Source organism: Leptonychotes weddellii, chromosome 13 (assembly GCF_054177405.1).
Source record: "Leptonychotes weddellii isolate Sample4059 chromosome 13, ASM5417740v2, whole genome shotgun sequence".
Lineage (NCBI taxonomy): Eukaryota > Metazoa > Chordata > Mammalia > Carnivora > Phocidae > Leptonychotes > Leptonychotes weddellii.
This window is the reverse complement of record NC_138381.1, coordinates 45,942,724-45,957,717: the sequence shown is the minus strand read 5'-3', so window position 1 is coordinate 45,957,717 and position 14,994 is coordinate 45,942,724. Positions and strand designations below refer to the sequence as shown.

The 14,994-nt window shown below is 40.0% G+C and overlaps 1 pseudogene; it reads left to right on the top strand.

The window, feature by feature from the left end:
• LOC145716891 (RNA-binding protein PNO1-like) overlaps positions 1–10,651 on the top strand; it is a 91,926-nt pseudogene extending 81,275 nt beyond the window's left edge.
• The last annotated feature ends 4,343 nt before the right edge of the window (positions 10,652–14,994 follow it).

The following is a 14,994-nucleotide window of genomic DNA, read 5'->3' as shown; positions in this document are numbered from 1 at the left end:
GTGCATGCACATGCACACCAATGCAGTGAAAACCAACTTGAGAGTATGAGAGAAAAGAGACTACGGAAATAGACTTTAAAAAAAAATTCAGTTTAAGTGGAGAGTCATGGGACAGGTCAAAATGGGCAGGGGAAAGAATTTTAGAGAAATGAAAATGCGGTGCAGGTGGCCACCCTGAAGCTAATTTAACTTGGGTCATCTCTGATCTCTTCCAGCTGTGAGCACGTGCATGTGGCTCAGTGGACCAGATGTTCTTTCTCGGTCTTTATGTTGCACAGCCTATAAAATTCAAACAGGATTGGAATTTAATTCTAGGCCTTTCAGAGTCCAATCATCAATATTTAATGGAGCTGTTCTCTGAAAATACAGAGTCCTGCTAAGAGAGGCCCCGGTTTGGACCAAGGCAACCTCCTATAATTTCTGTAATGTCTCCTCAGTGACGGCTGCCTTCCTTCCTTTACTGCCCCCACCCCTCTCCAATTTTATGCTTCTCAGAGAATTGCTCCTCACCTCTGAAGCTCCCGGGTCATGTAAATGTGTGCTTGTTTCTAGGTATGAGCTAGAGATCTCTGAAAAACACAAGTACTGTGCTACTTTTTACAGTGCAATCAATTAATTGAAGATATTTAATGAGCATGCACTAGGTATTTCAACATCGGTGGTTCAGTCAGCCATGTGTGGAATACAGATGAAACAACGAAGCATGGACCTTGGCCTCAGGAAACATGCAGTCTGGTTGTGGAGGAAAGACGAACACATGTAAGTTCATCAAAGAACAGTACAAAATTCTTCTCTAGCTGTTCAGAGCAAAACAACATGCTTCCTTGCGAGAGCTGCCTCTGGTTGTGACTTGATTCAGGTGACTCCTGGATAGGTTGGCAGTCAGGCCTGAAAATCCCAGCTGAACACAGAGGAGATCTGTGTCATGTACCAAACTACATTTACAGTGGAAGGCCCCAAATCTAAATTCCTGAAAGCCACCCTGTCTTTTTCCCTTTGTTACCTGCAAAATAAATCCCTTTTCTCTAGCTAGTCCCCTGGCAGAGCAGGGCCTGTTTGAGCAACATTTTCATCACTAAGTAGGCATCTGTCATGCAGTCCAGTATGTTGACCAAGAAGCAATGTTACGACAAAGAGTTGGTGGCTAGCTGGAGCTCATTTCGTAGCAATAGTCTGGCTGACATCCTATGCACATTAGTCACAGATTCTGTCTTAAATTCTCTCCAGAGACAACACAGACACATGGAAGACCAAAGGGGAAAGGTGAACAGTTACTAAGAATATCTGATGGCCAGAAACACAGTCAGAGTCTTTTTTGGATATTCACTATGAGTAGAGGATGAGGAGTCTAGATTTCAGTCCAAATTTCTGTTGTGTATTATCAGAAACAAGAGTGCAAAGTTCCAGGAAATTCTTTAGCCTGACCCATCAAAATAATAGCCGTTATATTTTGACACTTTTTGCATTTGGAAAACAAATGAATGTCTTCAACTTATGTGTAGAAGCTTATTCAGTATAATGCAGTATTCAGATTTTAGATATCCAGAAGGATTTTTTATCAAGCAGGCAAAATTCTGAATGCTTTGTCTACCTCTGGATACTCAGGAAAAGGTATGTATAAAAAGAGACTTCAAATATATGTGAGACCTACATATCTATGAATTTAACTTCTCATCCTTTCTTTATTAGAAATTCAGCTTGGGGTGCCTGGGTGGCTCAGTCCTTAAGCGTCTGCCTTCAGCTCAGGTCATGATCCCAGGGTACTGAGATCGAGCCCTGCATCGGGCTCCCTGCTCAACGGGAAGCCTGCTTCTCCCTCTCCCGCTCCCCCTGCTTGTGTTCCTTCTCTTGCTGTGTCTCTCTCTGTCAAATAAATAAATAAATAAAAATCTTAAAAAAAAAAAAAAGAAATTACATGTAGTGAATGTTAATAGAGTGTTCATCATGTGCAAAAGAGTTTGCTAGGTGCTAAAATCGTTAAGAAACTCAGAATTCAACTAGGGAAGTATAAGTGAAGAGAATTATAATATCAGGAATAAGTACTAAATAAACACCCAAAAGCTGCTAGTCAGGATCAGGGAAGTGAGTGAGATAAGAAACAAAAAGAGGGGACTCACGTTCTATGCTAAGCTGATGGTATGAGCACTGGCCTGGAGCAGGGGCCATGTAGAGCACCTCTGTGAATGGCAAGTGTTTGGGCTCAAGTGGGAGATGTGGGGATGGCCAGGATGGGAGATGAAGCAGGAAAAGATCAGATCAGTGGGGTGCAGTGAAGGTGATGTTAGCATTAAAACCCATCTGAAGGTGTCTGTAAGGAAAAGGTAGCCATTGTGTGATTGTAGAAGAGAGTAAGCTTCAAATAGGAGCTTTGAGAAGATAATTTTGATGGCAGTTTGAGTAGGGAAGTGATGAGAGAGAAGGTATTTGACACAGGAGTTTGATTTTGACAATCCATTGCATCACACTTGGCAGGAGGTGGTGGCAGCCTGAGCTGATCAGGACAGTGACAAAGACCTGTCCTGAGGAGGAGTGGCCAGAAGAGGCCTTGTGGAGGAAGAATGGGCCAGATGGGGCTGCTCAGACAATATAGAAGCGTAGACACCAAGCTAGATCTGGTGCAACGCTGATTATGAAAGCAAGACAGCTCCAATTATGGAGATTAGTCATGAAAATACCATGTACCCCATGTATCTTTCTGGGTCATTATCAGCTGTTATTGGTTTATATCTTTTAAAATATCTGCAATTTTAAACACCGTGTATCTTTTATTTCTTGCATTTTCATATAATGCTTTGAACCACTTTTCAGTTGTTGGCATAATCTTTCACAGTTCTGCATATATTCTAATAATTCCTATTCCTTTTTCTTAGCCAATGAGAAGGGCTTAATGATTTATGGACAATATTTTAGTAGTGTTATATTATTAGTAATAATGATGATGGCCTCATATAGTTTGTGTAATGACTCCATCTTGGGGTGTGAGTTTGACTTTTGTGGTAGGTTTTGCAGGGTACTTAACCTTCCTTCCTTCTTCTCTTTCTCTCATAATTGTATTTAGAAGATTACCACCTGCCACAGGCAGATCTCTCCTCCAGCCTTTTAATAAACAGGGCAGACCTGGATTCAGGAGGGGATGATCAGAGTAGACCTCTAAAGCCTTCTGTTGTCTTCTGTAAGTAGTGACTCCTAGAGCTGATTGGCTTCTGGGCTGAGCAGTAACCTGACTTCAGGGCCCCCTGGGGATGCCAGAATCTTGCAAGAAACCAGTTGTTAGTTACCACGGGAGTCTCAGAAAAAACTGGTAGCAGCACGCCAATAAGTTTCCGACTGTATTAGGTTTCTTGAGCCCATACCGGTCCTGCCTTCAACGAAGCCCCAGGCATCCTTGGTTGATATAGGAAACCAAGGGACAGCCTTTCTTTCTTTCTTTCTTTTTTTTTCTTTCTTTCTCTCTTTTTCTTTCTTTCTTTCTTTCTTTTTCTTTCTTTCTTTCTTTCCTTCTTTCTCCATTTTTTAAAATTAAATTCAACTAATTAACATATAATGTATTATTGGTTTCTGAGGTAGAGGTCTGTGATTCATCAGTCTTATATAACACCCATTGCACATTACATCATATCTCTCCTTAATGTCCATCACTCAGTTACCCCATCTCCCCATCCCCCTACCCCCCAGCAACACTCGGTTTATTTCCTATGATTAAGAGTCTCTTATGGTTTGGATAAGGGGCAGCCTTTCTAAAATGCTGAATTTTCAAGTACAAGGAAGTAGGTGCTTTCCCTGAGGGAGTAGCAAAATGGACAGTGAGTATGTGGTCATTTAAATGATATGACCTGGTCCTTTTTTCCCTTATAGAAAAAAAAAGCAAGTTGACTTAAAGAAATGCTACTTTTTATTTTCAGCCTCCTATTGATGTGATTCAGCATGTTAGTATTTGTTTAAAGGACTATCAGAAGTAAACATTCAATCTAGGAATGACATAGTGGAGTTACGCGGAACTGACATTAAATTTGAGCATGATCTGAGTACAGTCAGTTCTGCTATCGTTCAACATATTGCCTTTCTAAAAACCCCCGCACTGTGCAAAATCATGTAATAAAAACCACAGGCTAATGGGAAAAGTGGGGTAAGGGGCATGGGTCACAACACTCAAAGACCTTACCACTGACATATTTTTAAAAAAGATAAGGTTCTATAAAAAGGTTAGCACAGTTTTATACATGTTAAAGAAACACATGTTAAGAAAAATATAAATACAACAGTAAACATGGCACTTTCTGTTGAAGAATTTGCTTGAGGAGGTAGATACTGGAAGGGTTGTAGCTTGTGAGTTTTTGTGAAGGGGTGGAAGGAGGTTTATCTGATATCAGATGGAAAGTTCTAACACCAGATATGGACGGGTGTGGCTCTCAACACACAGTGAACTGAGGTAGCTGAGAGGTGTTTAAAGTGTGTGTGTGTGTGTGTGTGTGTGTGTGTGTATGCGCGCACGCATTTTGTGTATTCCAGAATGGCTCAGTTCAGCTGGATGAAGTTTTCTGCATTCACTTAGTGTTTGTCACAGAAGAAATTGTGTATTAGCAAAAAAGTGAAATTCATGTAATGCTCAGATTGTTTTCTAATATATCAAATGGTTTGGAAAGAGTTTGTATTTTCAAAGTAGCAATATAGCAGAAACTGGCTGTAATTTTACCCCTTAACTTTTCTATAAGGACACTGAGACCCAGCCAAGCTAAATGAGGTTTTGTAGCCAGATTAGAAGTTGAAACCAGGCTCCCTTTGTAGTAGGAATGTCCACATACTCTGTTGCTTCTTTTGTTGTATTTTATAAACTCTTGCTGCTATTATTTTTATTGCCAGTGATAACATTATTTTAGTACTGGCTTTAATGTAGGTGCCAGCACTTAACACAATATCTGGAACTGAATAAGTATTTGTTAGTAAATTAATGAATAAATTAATTAGGTTAGTGAATGGACATAGTCAAGTCCAGGTTCACTGTGGAAACATTTCCAGACCTGAGGGTAGAGGGACAAATCGAGAAGATACATGTTTAGAGTTAAGGATGGCAGTACTCATCTACTCTTCAAGGTTTCTCGGATTGGTTTGGATTTTAGTAAAATGACTAGGAGTACAGGCTTGTGACCGACCATAGGCAAGTTATTTAACCTCCCTAGACAGTACTGGTATCTACCTCCTTGGGTTTCTGTAATAGTTAGGTAAGATCAAATATATATAAACTCATAGGACACGGCAATGGTTCAGTAAGTGTTAGCAATTAGCAATTATCAACATCATCATCATCATCACCACTACTACTGCTGTTGCTGCTGCTTTTCTAGCATACCCCTGTTGGAAGAACCAAGGACCAGTGAATGTGAGAGAAGGAGCCCTGGTACTTTGCGGCCTGGTTTTCCCAACTACTTGCGATCTCCAACCCAGATATGCAGTAGGATGTCAAACTCTACACGTCCAAAGTCAGACTCATTAGCTTGCTCCCTGTGTGCTCCTCCTCATGAGTTCCCCCTTTCATCAGTTTACCCAAGCTAGGCACCTCAGTGGCCCTTTGCTCTCTCCTCTCTCCTCCACATTCCATGGGTCATTCATTCTTTCAATTATGATTTTTTGAACACCAACTGTGTGTCAGGCCTCCAAAGTGCCTCAAGAAATAAACATGAATAAGGCATGATTCTTGTCCTAAAGAATCTTCAGTATGTTATGAGATGAGATGCAAAGTAGGAAGTGCCCGATCCAAATCCTACAGGTTACGCCAGTCAAGATAAAATGTGTTGACCAGCTGTAAGAGGCCACATGATCTGATCATGGTTCCTATGTGTTGCCACCCACTTAAATACAAAGTGGACAGCCATTTACGTGCAAAGATGATGAAGAGTATAATCATGGGATCATTCTATATTTTTAAAATTTTGGCCCTTTGGGTTAACAAAACATATTTGTTTTGTCAGGAACACTAGGTTTATTACTCATTCTCCATTTTGGGTCCTAAAAACATTCTTTCATATGACAATGACTATACAGTAAAAGTTTTCCCTCTTTTTCAGAATATTCAGTTCTTTAGTTGGATTTGTGTCTGTTTGATAATTGTTTTTCGTGGTGATATGGAGGTAGGTTCAAAATAATTTAAAGTTGACTAAACTTTTTTTTTTTTTTTTAAAGATTTTATTTATTCATTTGAGACAGAGAGATACAGAGAGAGAGCATGAGCAGGGGAGAGGCAGAGGGCGAGGGAGAAGCAGGCTCCCCGCTGAGCCAGGAGCCAAGAGACGGGAGGCAGGAAGCAGGAGCCAGGAGCCAGGAGGCAGGAGCCAGGAACCAGACGCAGGGCTCAATCCCAGGACCCTGGGATCATGACCTGAGCCGAAGGCAGATGCTTAACAATCTGAGCCACGCAGGCGCCCCTTTAAACATTTTTTTTAATTTAAAGAAGTTTTAAATTTAAAAAAAATTAAATTTCTACTTTTTATAAAATACTTGATTGGATTAATAAATTTAGCTTAGTCCATTCATACTCATATTCTTAGCAGTTTTGCCTGTACAAATAAAACCTAAGAGATTTTCAATTCACTGTTTCAAATGCAACATATAAGTGAAAGGGAACATTATCTTTCAAATGTGCTATAAATAATACATTCATTAGTAAATAGGTAATTAGGAAAGAGCTCTGGAAAAATACAAGTTTTCAAAATAGGGATAATTAATAAGCAGAGTTATCTAGGTTCAGAGTCTGTAGTTCTCCAAAGGATTTATTTATTGAGCAACTTCATGTGCCAGGCCCTGTTCTAGGAGCTGGGGATACAGCAAGTGAGCAAACCAGAGCCAGCCCTGAGGCAGTTCCCATTCTACTGGGAGAGACAGAAAATAAATTAACAAACAATAAACCTGTAATGCTAGGCAGTGATAAGAGCTATGAATTAAAATAAGAGCAGTAAGGGCCAGAAGCACATGGGGGCTGTAGGTTCCTGGGGAGGGAAGCACAGAGCACTGGGCCTCTGGGCTAGGACGGCTTCACCCAGCTCACCAGCCAGGGCGGCCGGCGGGTGGGGAAAAAGGCAGGCTGAGCAGCCATCTGCGGTCAGGGGATGTGGGGACATGGGCTGCATGGACACAGCGGAGGCTCGGCCAGCGAAGCCCATTTTGCCACCCCCCACTGGCCGTGGATTCCTGGGCCAGAAAGAAGAAACAAGGAAGATCCCTGTTCCAACTAATAGCCACATGCCATTAAAAGATAACTGGATGAAAAGAGTTACTCCCATCTCCCATCGTAGAACATTTAGGACTTCAGGTACCCTGTTCCTTAAAATCGAGGAATGTAGAAATCGGGACCTGTAAAGAAACCAAGGATGTTCGTGCTCTGACAGAAGCAGCTGATTTTCTGAAAGCCTTTCTTCTTGGGTTTCCAGTGGAGGATGCACTTGCCCTCATTAGGTTGGAGGACCTCTTTCTAGAGTCTTTTGAAATTACAGATGTGAAGCCCATAAAGGGAGACCACCTGTCCCAGGCAATAGGAAGAATCCCTGGCGAAGGAGGAAAAATCAAAATCACCAGAGAGAATCTGACACAGACATGGATAGTTTTGACTGATGTGAAAGTTTACAATCTTGGCTCTTTCTGAAACATCAGGATGGCAAGAACTGCCATTTACAACCTCATCCTGGGAAATCCTCCATCAAAGCTTTATGGCGGTATTCGAGCCATGGTTAGCAGAACAGCAGATCAATTCTGATTTCAAATCAGAGACATTTTACCTTGAGACTCTAGAGAAAAAGACATTGCCCTCCACACATGGTCACCAGAAACCATGTAAAGAATTTTTCAATTTAAGCCTCCATCGCTTCTTCCGTTCTCAGCCAGAAGCATCAACAGAAAGGAAAGGTTTGATGGTATTCACACTGAGAACTTTGAGGAGAATTTCCATATCTAAATTTAGTGCCATTATTATACTTACACATTAATTATAATTTATCACTTCATTTTTTTTAAGTAGGCTCCACGCCCAGTGTGGGGCTTCAACTCCTGACCCTGAGATCAGGAGTTGCATACTCTACCGATTGAGCCAGTCAGGCGCCCCTCACATCATTTTAAATAAAAGATTTGCATAGTTTATAATTCTCTTATCAAAGTGAAACTTCTTGTTTAAACAGACCTTTATGAATTTATAAATTTATTTATACATGTATAACTTTTTATAAATTTATAAGCATGTCTTGTCTATGGAGTGTAGTTAAAAGAATCATCTCACCAAAAAAATAAAAAAATAGCAAGTAAAGGGTGCTAGATTAGATAGATGGCGTGGTAGGGGATCTCCCATAGATTGTAGGGCCTCTCCCAATTTGGTTGTTCACTGAGATTTCATTATTCACATAGGCCTGGAATTAGACGTTCAATTCAACGTTGGCCACCACACAGCCCTACCTTCCCTTTCACTCTGGTGCAGATTCTCTGCTAGCCTGTGTTGGCAATGAATTGAATAAGAAAATATCTTTGTTTGTTTGCATTGTTTACTATCAAATCAGCCCAGTATAGATGTTGTCTGGTGTGGTACACATTGATCTAACAATAGTTTAACTGCTTTGAAATCTGCATCCTTACTAGTGGGGAAACTAAATGCTTTCATTAAGAAAACACAAACACACAAAGCAGATGGTTAACTAACAGCGTCTTGATGTGAGCAAATTTTTAGTCTCAAATTCTACGGCTTCACAATCTCAGAGGGATTTTCCTTCTTACTGTTAAGGAAAAATCACTCCCCACTGCATTTTAAAGAATTAAAAGTCACACCTGTGTGTTAAGAATATTCACTTTGATCTGTTAAAAAAAATTATGATTGCCCCCCAAAAAGGGGCTTTTATGACCTTTTACATTTTTAAAGTAAAGCCTTCCATCTGTTAAAAAATATCTTTAAGAAAATTCCTTTACTGTATTTGTGTTTCCTAGTAAATGTTATATTCATTCCTTAGAAAATTTGCTTGGGGGCAAGTTCATTTTGGCCTGATGTAATTTAATCCAAAGGGAGAAAAACATTAAGTTAATGAAATCTTAATGGAAAGCCATTATATTTATATATAGTTTAGTGTCTTAATTACTATTCTCCCAAATTATATTGGCTTATAATTTTTAACTTAAGTCTGAAAAAAAGATAGTTTTTAGTTACCTAATTAAATGCAATGCTGATTCATTTGGGGAGTAATACTTTATTTAAAGTAATTTCTTTTAAATGGGCTCCGACAGACATGTGTCTATATATATCAATTGGATATAATTTCTAATCAATCGCTTTTTTAGCCATAATAACAGATAGCTGAGCAATTATGGCATGTGTTCTGACCATTTGGTCAGTTACCCACTAAGTAGCTTGAAGATCTGATTTCTGTATTCTCTGAAAATGAGAGATACCACAGAATCATATGAAAATCAATCTTTTTTTGCCATCATTTAACTTGATCTGGAGAGATATAAAAAGTATAAATTTGTATTGCTTAGGTTTTTTATAATTTTATTTTTGAAATTCAAGATAAGATTTCTAGTAATTTTTTAAAGTTTCCTGGTGTAAAGTTTGCAACCCACATATCCAGTAAAGGACTAAGATCCAAAATACACAAGGAACTCATCCAACTCAATAGCAAAAAAAAACAACACAATTAAAAATATTTTTCTCCCATTCCATAGTTTCCTTTTCATTTTGTTGATGATTTCCTTTGCTGTGCAGAAGCTTTTTAGTTTGATGTAGTTCCACTTACTCATTTTTACTTGCCTTTGCTTTTTGTGTCAAATCCAAAAAAATCATTGCTAAGACCAATGTCAATGAGTTTACACCCTAAGTTTTCTTCTAGGGGTCTTATGGTTTCAGGTCTTATGTTCATGAGTCTTTAATGCAATTTGAGTATATTTTTGTAAATGGTATAAGATAGGGGTTCAGTTTCATTCTTTTGCATGTGGCTATCCAGGTTTTCCCAATGCCATTTATTGAAGATGCTATTCTTTTCCATTTGTGTATTCTTGGCTCCTTTATCATAAATTGACCATATAATCATGGGTCTATTTCTAGGCTCTCTATTGAGTTACACTGATCAGTGTGGCTGTTTTTATGCCAATACCATACAATTTTGATTACTATGGCTTCATAACATAGTTTGAAATCAAGGAGCATGATGCCTCCAGCTTTGCTCTTTCTCAAGATTGCTTTGGCTATTCAGGGTCTTTTGTGGTTCCATACAGATTTTAGTATTGCTTGCTCTGTTTCTGTGAAAATGCCATTGGAACTTAGATGGGGATTGCATTGACTCTGTAGATTGCTTTGGGTAGTATGGACATTTTAACATTCTTTCAATCCATGAACACAGAATATCTTTCCATTTATTGGTGTCATCTTCAGTTTTTCATTAATGTCTTATAATTTTCAGTGTACAGCTCTTTCTCTTCCTTGGTTATATTTATTCCTAGGTTGTTTTATTCTTTTTGATGCGGTTTTAAGTGGGATTGTTGTCTTAATTTTTTTTCCTGATAGTTCATTGTTAATGCATAGAAATGCAGTGATTTTTTATATTGATTTTGTATCCTGCAGCTTCTAAACCTGTTGATTAGTTCTAACCATTTTAGGTGTAGTCTTTAGGGTTTCCTATATATGGTATCATTGCATCTGCAAAAAGAGACAATTTTACTTCTCTCTTTACAATTTGGTTGTGTTTTTGAAAGGTTCTTTTAGTTTCATCTGTCTCATCACTCTGTCTCATCTTAAGTTGAACATAAACTCTACAGGAGCAAAGACTTTCTCTGTTTTAATCCAGCACATAGAACAAGGCATAACCCATGGCAGACATTTAGTTAATATTTATTGGGGAAATGTCATTAAGTAGGACCTCCATGAGGGAAAATAACAGTTTGTGTAGAGTTGTCCATTTTTTAAAAAAGATTTTATTTATTTATTCATGAGAGACAGAAAGAGGGAGGCAGAGGCAGAGGGAGAAGCAGACTCCCCACAGAGCAGGGAGCCCAATGCGGGACTCAATCCCAGGACCCTGGGATCATGACCTGAGCCGAAGGCAGACACTTAACCGACTGAGCCACCCAGTGCACAGAATTGTGCATTTTTAAAAGATGACAATTTAACACCAATGACAGCTTTGAAGGGGGGAAAGAATGCCTCCCCAAAGACAGAGAGGAGAGTGGAATCCAGGGAGGATGGCCCACCTGCCCATGAATGTGGTGGGATGGGCTTGGCCTCTCCTTCATTTAGGATAATGCCAAGGATGTGATAGATGCCCAATAAATGTTTGTTCCATTAATTATTTAACTAGTTAATGGACTTATCATCAATTATGTTCAGTGTACATTTGAGGGTTGGTTATGAGCTGTGCCAATCACTGGGCAGATTAAAGGTGAATAAGAAAAGGTCTTTTTCCTCTAGAAATTAGTGGTTACATAGATAAGCCTCAATCTTTTTAGTCCAAACATAGAATTTCACTTTTCTCCCAAGAGCACTGCATCCCTGAGTCTCTCCCCAGGAATCTTCTGAAGAAGACTTTAAAGGGCTCAGACTGTGGGGATCACCCAAGGACAGCTCTGTCCGCAGGGGCAAGATGTAGAACTCTTCCACCTGTGTGTACTGGATGATCAGCAATTCTTGCTGCTTTATCAGGTTTTTTTTTTTTAAAGATTTTTTATTTATGTATTTTAGAGAGTGAGAAAGAGCATGAGAAGGGAGACGGTCAGAGGGTGAAGCAGCCTCCCCATTGAGACTCCCCGGGATTCCAGGATCATGACCTGAGCCAAAGGCAGTCGCCCAACCAACTGAGCCACCCAGGCACCCACTTTATCAGTTTTTAAATAAGGATTTCCCCCTCCCCTGAGGCCCACATTTAATGACCAAAAGGGCAGGGACCCATGTATGTTGCTCTGTGTACATTGTTTTTGTTAGCATTGTGGGCGTAGCTGAATTTGTCCTTCTTACCCATCTGTCCATCTGATCTTCCTCCCTTTAGACTAACCAGAAAAGTTAAGTGTCTTGTGTAGGATAACACTGTTTTTCAGTAACTGAGCCAGGGTTGTTTGCATCTTGTTTGTGTCTGTGTGTCCGTATGTGTTATACATGTGAGATATTTCCTCTACCTCCGGGTGCTATTGCTAACATCCATTTGTAAAGGAGCTCTATTTAATGAGTTTTATTTTTATTAAAGATTTTATTTATTTCTTTGGGGAAAAAAAAAAAAGAATGCACCTCTTTTAACTATAGGGCCAGTGCTGTATCCAGGATACTCTCTTCCCTCAACTCATGCTGTGTGGGAGACGGATAACATTGAGTACACCCCAAATTGTCTATCAGTAGGATGTTGATCAACATGTAAAATGAGAAGGCAGTGCATGAACTGCAGACTGCCACCCACAACTGCTTCAGAGGGCCTCACGTGCCCACCTCTGTCAGGGACCTGGCTGCCCTAATTATTTAGTTCCAGATATTGCATACCCCAAGGAAAAATCAACAGCGATGGCCTCAGAGAGAAGGGATTCCCTCTCCACGGACTGTGGGACCTTGAGCAAGTTATCAAATCTCTTTAAATCTGTCTTCTCATTTAGAAAACAGAGATAATGAGTGCCTGCCTTGTGATGGTTGTGAGAATTAAATGTATATAAAGCCCTTAGTAAGGGCTTCTAGTAAGTGCTCAAGAAATGTTAGCTGTTGTTAAAGGATGATTATTTTAAAAGGGAAAATCATGACTCTCATACAAATGTCAAATGAACATGTGTCAAGGATTTATTTAACTCATTCATTAATGAGAGAATCTGTAATGTTACGATCAGTTCAAAGGAGAATCCAAAGGGCAGGTGCATATGTAGGCAATTAGGATTGGGTTAGTTAGATGCAAAATTGGCTTCTTCCACAGAGAGAGGGAAATCAATTGCACTTCCAGTGGACAAATTTCATGTGCATATCTGTGGGCAAGAATCATTTACATGCCTCTCAGTCATCTACAACTTACAAGTTGTAAAGTAGCCCAAAGACCACAAAACGTGCAAAGACCTCATAGGCTCAGGTAACCTGGAAGGCTGCATAGGCAAGGCCTAGTTTTCCACTGATACCACCCATTAATCATTCAGATCCATTTCAAACTTTTTTGCAATTATTTTCTGCACAGTTTTTATTATTGCTAGTTCCTTATTTGCATCCTAGGAATATTTTGAGGACCAGCAAGATAATGGATATGAAAACTTGCCATATAACTTGTGGAATATTTTGCAAATAGTAGTTAGAATATGAAAGAGATCGGTGAGACCAACCTGCATTTTCAGTCCCACCTCTGATACTTCCTGTGTAATCTTGAGCAAGCCACATAACACCTCTGTGCCTCTCTTTCCTTAGTTGTAAGTTAGTGCATTTAAGATTCACAGCACAAGGTTATTGTGACAATTAGATGAGGTTCTATGTGGGAAAGCACTTTGGAAAATAAAAAATGCTATGTCAAGATGGGATGTGATTATATTATTGCTCTCAGCTTAGATTGGTTCATTTTTCTTTAAGAAGAGACTATAGAATAAAAGATGGAGTGGTGAATTCTTAAACTCACCAGGTAATTATTACTGCAAGTTGTAAATTACATGAAGTCTTTGACTCATTAACAGTGATTTATGGCACTACTGTTGATCCAAAAGCACTTCTCCAATATTCGCCCACATGTCCTGATGGCTCCAGAGAGAAGTTCATGGTGCCGGGAGTGGTAATGTCGATGACCATGGGAGCCATGTTTCCCTAATTAAACCTGTATGGATGGTATTTTACTCTCCTCAACCTCTTCCCCCAGTGCTGTCATCCCAGAGTCTCCCCTGGTTATCCTGTAAAAAGAGATTCATTTAACCAGCCTGTAGAGTCTCTCAGGAATTTGCAGGAATTGGGAAGGAAAGTCTTTGGCCCAGCACACTCCTTTCCTGGCCCAGTTTTGGGTTTTGTAATTGAGAAGGGATAAGGAAGGTTTGGAGTGAGTCCAGGACCTGACACTGAAAGCATTGAGAGGAGATGAGTGAGACCTGGGTGGGAGGGGCCAGGATTGCTTAGCCTGGAAAGGAGCAGATCATGGCATGACTCTATGTATTTCCACCATGCCTGGTGCAGAAGAGAGTAACTTCAGTGACAGCTCAAGGGTTTTGGTTATGGAGACTGAAGAGCTGTCTGCCTAAGCTCGTGAATGCTGTGGACACATTTATGAAGGTTCTACTAAGTTCTTCTCTAGAGTTTTGAAGAACAAGAATGGGTCTCTCTTAGTCTGAAATATTACAGATCATGTCCTCCCAGAGGCACAGGCTTGATTCAGATCTGAAGAAGGTTTCAAAACTGAGAGAAGGACACCACACCTGATCCTACCTTGTTTATTATGACTAACGGAGCCAGGTGAAGATGGGAGAGAGATTGAGTAACTGAGTAGGCCTCTCTGCTTACCTGCCCTTCCCTGTGCCCTGTGAGAGGACCCCAGCATTTGTGACAGTATTTCTCGTACTTCCTTCCTCTCCTTAGACTGAGCTCCTCAAAGCCAGAGCCTTGGTTTTCATCCCTGTGTCCCCAGCCGCTGACACGTAGTAGGGCTCTGCAAATATTTGTTGGATGAGTGCATTGATGGATGACTCCTTTGACAGACTGAGATCAAGTCAGCAGAAACCATAATGGCAGAGACACTGACAGAAACCCCCATTTAAAAGCCAGTTGAGCAGCCTAGTCTTTGGGCTCGAGTGCTATTCACCATAAAATAGTAAGGGAAACCTGAGTCCAAATTTCAGTATTCGTAGTGAGACTATTTTCAGCTTTCTCAGAGACGGCATCTGTAAATAATCAGGCAGAAGCCTTTTATAAAACAACATAGAAAAACCTCAAAGACTATTCTAAGGCTGCAACATTTAAACAAGATTTTTAACCCGTGGGGCCGCCAAGATCAACACGGAGCTTCCTGCACATAAAAGCCTGGAATTTCATAGCAGTGTGGGGGCAAAAGC